Here is a 7,410-nt window from a genome sequence, read left to right as displayed (position 1 = left end):
ATTTACGGAAACCCGATTTCGATAGGATCAAAATTTTCATTTTGAGCAAAACTGAATGAATTAAAGAAAATGCAAATTTCTATATGAATAAATTCATGTAATGGAGATGGCCGATACTTGATGACCATCCATAAAGTATTCAGGTAACACTTCATTGTGAGATTTTAACCGAATAGTTTACAAAACCGCAACACGTGTTTCGCCATCTTTTATAAAAGAACAAACAAGAAGAGAAAACCTTCAGTTTGAGTAGAGCCATGAAGATGATAGCACAACCTGCTATCAAAAGCGCTCGCATATAATAATTAGAAAGTTATTAAAGCTTCAAATCCTTTTTGTGGAACAGTGTTAATATTTGTTTGAAGGTGGTTGGTAATATTTCATGGTGCATTTCATTGGTTCGGACTTCCATTGTCTGATATGATATAAATTGATTTGAAATCCCTGAAAGACTCTGTAAAAAATTAAAAGGGTTAGCTGAAAAATAACAATTATATTAAGCAAAAAACTGAGATTACAATGAAATGAAATACAAACAACAACCAAAAAATTTTAAAAAATTGAACTTTCAACACGAGATGAAAATTAAAAAATTATTATCAACAAGAAATGAAAATTAAAAATTTAAAGATTTCAAACCAAGTTACTCCGCGACATTTCTATTGTTTATACTCACAATCGTCTTCGGGTGATGACTCGACTTATTGCTATTTATGGGTCATTCGAGTGCTTTCACCTATCCCCGATTCCCACTCTCGCTTCATCGTTTTTAGCGGAAGCTGACCGCTTGGCGGGAGTTGGTCGTGTTCCGCTTGATTAGAGGTTTCCATATGTTGCGTATCCTTACGCTAGCTTGGCTAAATACATTATTGGACAACATATATGCGGCTTCTCTGAATATTCTCCTAAATCAGTGTTCCTCTTTGTGGGCTTGAGCCCACTTGATGTTATGTTGATGAGTCCAAACATGCTCATCTATTCCTGATTTGCTAGTTTCTCCTCGCTGTGTGTATTTCTTGTGTTCGGCAATGCGAGCTTATAATGGCCTCTTAGTTTCACCGATGTATGATTCTCTGCACTCGCAGGGTATCCGGTAAATGCAATTCTTGGAATCGCAGTCCGCGTTTGGTGGCCTGGTTTTCGTGAGGCTGCTACTGATAGTGTTCCTAGATCTCGAACAGGTTCTGATGTTATACTTGGACCCAATCCTTCTCATCCTTTTCAACAATCCTCTGATGTAGTGTACTGGTTGTAGTGGCTTCTCTCCTTGTGGAGCTCTTGCTGTCTCCTAGCTGAAGCCTTTTCCATCACCACTTTGGAGTTACCACTCCTTTTCGAGACCTTCCTTTGTATTACAGAGCCCGAAACCACAATCTAGTAGATTCTTGATGATTCTTCTCTTAGTCGATTGATGGTGGTTGGAATCCTGGTTCAGATACTGTCCTGTGTGAGTGGGTTTTCGATATACAGATGTTTCCCATTTAGTATCTCCTTTTCACCAATACGTCTGAGAATGGCAATTGGTTGTGGAATTCCTTCTTCATTGTGAAATTGATGGACTTACGTTGTTGATGTACTTCACTAAGGTGTATAGTTCTGCTTGGTCCCATGGTTCCACATTATGAAAATGTCTTCCACGTATCTCAACCAGACTCGGGGCTTCTTGTGGGCTTCTTCAGTGGCCAGAGCTTCAAACCACTCCATATATATATTCGCCAATGGCGATCCCATTAGCAGTCCCTCATCTTGCAAAAAAATTCGTCCTTCAGTTGGAAGTCGCAGTTTCCTACACAGCATCCTGGTAATTACGCTTTCCAAGTCGAACTAATCAGTTGGGCCTGCTTTTTGACTTCGATTGCCCCTAGTAGTTCAAAGAAATGCCTTGCATTTCTCACAAAAGATGATAACCTGCAGAAAAGGAAAACGTTACTGTTGTGATGGATACTGACCACTACGTACAGAAGATCGAAGGGTAGCTTCAGAAAGAAAAATACATGCGACAGTATTTTGCTCAAAATCCCGCAATTTTAGAACGCATTTCTCTGTCACACGCTTCATTCCCGAAATTTTAAAAAAAAATCATGGCATAAACTAATCGATATGCTATCATCCTCAGCAACTTCTCTAATGGTGATTTGACGATTCTCCATAACAATTTCCGTCGTTTTTTGATGTGCCAGGGCGTCCAGGGCGACCGTCGTCATTCACATCTTCCCGACTTTCTGTGAAAAGCTTATACCAGTTGTAAACAGTTTTCTGGCTCAAAGTACAACCACCGTATGCCACTGTCAACATTTATACTTTTCAGCACTCAATTGCCTTTTTACACAAAAAAAATTGATGCAACTTCTTCAAACCATTTTTTTCGATAGCAGAAAATCGTCGAACACGCAAAACATTAGTAACTTTTATGACTCTCACCAACAAAATAAACATGCAAAACAGCTAAAATTGTGAACATATGTTCGAAACCTGTGTACCAACATAAAAATAATGTCAATCGAATGTATGCAGCCCGCGAAATTTGAACATTCACCTTAGTTTCTAACAGACCTCGTACCTGTTGATAAGCATAATTGGTCGATTTACGTGGTTCGCTAAACAATAGCGTCTTCAATTTTTTAGTAGGTTCAGAAGAACGACAGGGAAGTTCACATTCACCGTTTTATCAAAGATCAAATACATAAATACAATAAACCGTTCACGATCAAATCACGCTATCTGTCCAGCTTACAAATTAAAAATTGGAATCCTCTATGCTCATGTGGATGTTATGGCGATCTCAATCACATCCACAGTATAAATACCCTTCACTCTGAATTGAAATTTCATAATATCTTTTTTCCAATAAACTGAAATTGTATGTTAACTTCAAACAACAGAAATATATACAAATTATTATACAATCATCTAATAAGATGCAAAATTAAAGTATGAATGATTGATTGTAAATATAGTTATAGTACTACTAACAATTTATTCAAATGTAAACAGAAATTGAATCATACTATGTACAAACGCATTGAAAAAATAAAAAAAAATCTAGGTATATAAAATAAAAAAAAAATCAACAAAAAAATAAGGAAAACAAAAATATAAAACAGATCAAGAAAAAACACTTATTTAAAAAGAAAAAAGACAAAAAATGAAATAAAAATGCGAAAAAAAAAAGAAAAGAAAAAAAAAGAAAAAGTAAATACAAAAACAAACAGAAATGACAATTCAAAAGCAAAAAACGAGGGAAAAAAATCTATGTTTGAACTACTATTCAATGTTACTTTCAAATAGTTTTTTATTAAAACAGTCTGGCTAATTGGTTCTCCCAAAGCCAAAAAATTTAAACCACACACACACACATCAAAGATCTCTCTGAATTATCTACAATGGATAATGAGATCGACTTTCAGAAAAACAACGAATCCCTAGTGGAGCATTCATGATTGAATGTCGTCCTTCCCTTTAATTCGATACACCCCAGAGAGTTTGGGATACAAGATACGCCTGATGTATAGCGCCGTTCCTGTTATTTATCATTTTTGTGCAACGATACCTGGCAGAACATCTATTTTTAAATGAGTAGGTGAGTTTATTCTGAACGAAACATTTATATTCATTTATAAAAGCTCTAAATGGTTTGTATAACAAATTCACTAGGTGTTTATTGAAATATGATAAAGAATATTTCTTGATGAATCTTGGAGGTTCGTTCTTCCATTGTCTGAAAAGTATTGATTGGATAGTAAAAATACTAAAAGCATATGAGTCAGTTGAACAAATTATGTTTAAATCAATAAATTGTTAAAAAATATCCGTCACCACGATATATGATTTGGAAAAATATATAGTTATGTACATTTATACAGTGAATTTCTTTAATGTCCCCCCTTTTTATTTTTTTAACGTGTCAACTCAAAAATTGAAATTTGGGATAATGAAATCAATGCATGAATACTTTATTTTGAAGTAAAGTTGACAGATGTAACTATCAAGATGGTGACTTGGTACCATCTGGGAAAAAAATCAAATAGAAAAGGGGGTCTTGTGACACATCATTTTGAAGTTCATGACGAGTACTTCACAACTCCAGAATATGAAGTCAATATCTTCCCCTACTACAAAATGGCGGAACATTTGATAATTTCCTGAACACAAAGACTTTAATATCGATATTTCGATAGAAATATGCTCAATTATCTGCCATATGGCAACCCGATAAGATTTGTTCAGTTAGAATATTCTCATTTAGTTTTCGGTTTTACAAGCAGGAAGATGCCACATCAACAATCTCTAAAATGGTCAATTCTCGTCCATTCGAAGAAAAAATTTAAGCGATTTTTATTTACGGTGCGACGCGTAACTTTCACGAGACCGAAAGGATTTTCAATGAAAGTTTTCCGAATCGTCCTATCTGTAGAAAATATTTGAGGGAACTTGTATCCAAATTAACAACGACCGGTATTGTAATGTACATAACAAAAAGCCCCCAGGTCATCCGTCCATTCCGAAAGAACAGCAAGTGCAAATAATTGGTGGCATGGTAGTAAATCCTGAACAGTCTACTTATTCTGTCGCGAATGTTTGTGGGGTGTCTTCTTCTACTGTGTGGAGACTTTTGAAGAGAAATAGGTATCTGTTAAAAAAATCTGTTTATCCGTTAATCAGCTGTGGCCCCCATACGAACGACAACTCTCAAAAGTTGAGAAACTTGTGCGAGCTAAGGACTAAAGAGGTCTTACCTTCTTTCAACGTGTGATTCCTACCACGGTTGCAGAATCATCCCAGCTTCAACCAGATAAATATCTGATCAAGGAGTGAATCAAACCCACGGCTTTCCTATCGTGAGTCGGGCGCATTACCACCGCGGCCAATTCCATACAAAATTAAAATGGTACATCAATTACCTGAAGATGACCCTGATTGAAGAACAGAATTCTGCGAAATCATGACGGAAACCATTGCAAGGCATCCTACCTATTTCCACTATATTTGTTTGTTCTGGTGACGAATGTGAATTTTTTCAAGCGGCAATGTTCACATTGCCGTTATTGGGGTGACACCAATTCTTACGTTTTCCGGAAAACACATACCCAATATCCAGAAAAATTAACGTTTAGGCAGGAATATTGGGAAACCATATTGTATTTATTGATCAACATTCAACAAGGGATATGTATTTGAATATGCTGGAAACTACTATTGACCGCTCATCACTGAAATTATCGAAGCGAATCCTAATGAATTCGATATGGATATTGTTTTCCAACAAGGTGGAGCACCACCACATTACTCCAGACAAGTAAGAGCATATTTGGATACTACTTTTCTCGGTCATTGGATTGACTGTCGAGGTCCAACAGAATGGCCAGCCCACTCGCCAGATTTGAAACCTTTGGATTTTTTTATGTGACTATTTGAAGCAAAAGGTCTACGAAATTGAACCTGCTTCGATATTGGATATACGGCAGAGAATAATAATTATTTCAAATCATCTGAAAGGACAATTCGTTTAGGCCAGTCTCAACTCCCTACACTGTTAATGGAGTGACACCTTTCACAAAACAACTACTCCCCTGGCAGTGCAGGATTCTTCACTGAAGTTATTCCTGCATATGCTGTTGGCTATTCAAGTGCCGCAATAGATTTTCAATTATTGGAACACACTTGCAGACTGGTTTTGGGCTGTTTGGCCACTCGTGAGTGCAAGGTAGTGTATATCATCAACATAAAGTCGATGATTTTTGATAATTGAAAATCAAATTCCTTCAGAGCAGAAGCATACAAAAGACAACAGGTTTGTCGTCGCTCTATCTGCCTGTGAACGAGGTAACCACCTGCATATCCGAAATTTGCCTAATTCCTCGTAAAAGGAAAGAAAACTATCCACATATAGTCAGTGGGCATACTTGAAGATTGGCTATAAATCAAATCATCTACAAGAAAAATTCGTTCAGGCCAGTCTCAACTCCCTACACTGTAGGTTGATGGACTGACACATATCAGAAAACAACTACTCCCCTGGCTAATACCACAAAGGGCGTTGGATTATATCCGACAGTTGTCAGTGCGGGATTCTTCACTGAAGTTATTCCTGTTCAAGGCAACTGACCTCAAGCTTATTATCTCATATTATATAGTTAAATGTCAATTTATTCAGGAAATTATTAAAATATCAATCATTTTGTATTACTTATGATGCACTGATTGGAACCTTTGGTGTAGTAATAAATATTACTGGAGTTTTTTCCCAACACCAAATCGTTATTTTTAACACTTCGACACGTGTTTAAAACTGAACTGAGTTTTAATCTTCCTCTGAAGATGATCACTTGGTGATCGAAACACGTGTCGAGGTGTTGAAAATAACGATTTGGTGTTGGGAAAAAACTCCAGTAATATTCATTTTGTAGTAGTTGAAGATATTAAATATATATTCTAGGGTTGTGAAGCATATGCCAGTAACCCAGTCGCCATCTTGAAAGTTTCATCTTTCAATTTCACCTCAAAATAAAGTATTAATTTCATTATACCAAATTTCAATTTTTTGAGTTGACCCCTTCAAAAAATAAAATGGGGGGAGATATTAAAGAAAAGCACTGTATATAATTCTTCGGATTGATACAAAACACCTGGTGTAGGTTCAAAACCACTTGAATAAATATCGTGGCAACTTTTTTTGAAAAACTGAAATGTTGACTAGCTAATTTCAAGGACTTTCTCTGCGATCTCGACAAAGGACGGTTGTGCCGAAAACGATCATCCTTGAAGGTGGCACGTGTATGTCTTAGTCGAAGTGGAGTCCAAAACTGACGTGATTTCAATTAAATGAAGACGAATTTAAATAAATATTGAAGCGAAAGACATTTTGAGAGGACTGGCTACCCCCTACGCCATTAACCACGCTGGATGTCGACGGGTTTGATGAGGTCGTCAGTGCGATAATAGATGTGTTATTTTTGAAAGTCGAAAAAAATGAAGTGTTTTCATGAAAAAACAGTAAATGAGAAAACTTAGGGTGGCAGCATTGCCTCGAGCAAGACAGCTGCGCCTCCAGACAAAACATCTGTTCACTATGGACAAAAGGAGTCTGGCCAAATGCGCTTGACTGAGAAGCAACGGCCATATTGAAGAAGAAGCTAACTTCTCGGTGTGGGCGAGCATTGTAAAAATTCACTCTGACGCGCCAAAAGAGGTATAACTTCATAAAAACAATTTGTATTAACGAATTATAATTAAGTTTGATTAAATTACCGAGATTATTTACCTGGGCGGAACACTGAAATACTCAAAATGATTTAGATGTGGTCCCTACAATTCAGTTCCTAACGTGCGTATCGCGTGCGTTTTTCACCCTGTCACTGTGCTAAAACAATTTATTGTGCCAGCCTCGTAAATACAGTTAGATGTGTGGGT

This window comes from Leptinotarsa decemlineata, unplaced genomic scaffold (assembly GCF_025532065.1).
Source record: "Leptinotarsa decemlineata unplaced genomic scaffold, Ldec_3_MD MMD2_tig00003521, whole genome shotgun sequence".
Lineage (NCBI taxonomy): Eukaryota > Metazoa > Arthropoda > Insecta > Coleoptera > Chrysomelidae > Leptinotarsa > Leptinotarsa decemlineata.
This window is presented reverse-complemented; position numbering follows the sequence as displayed.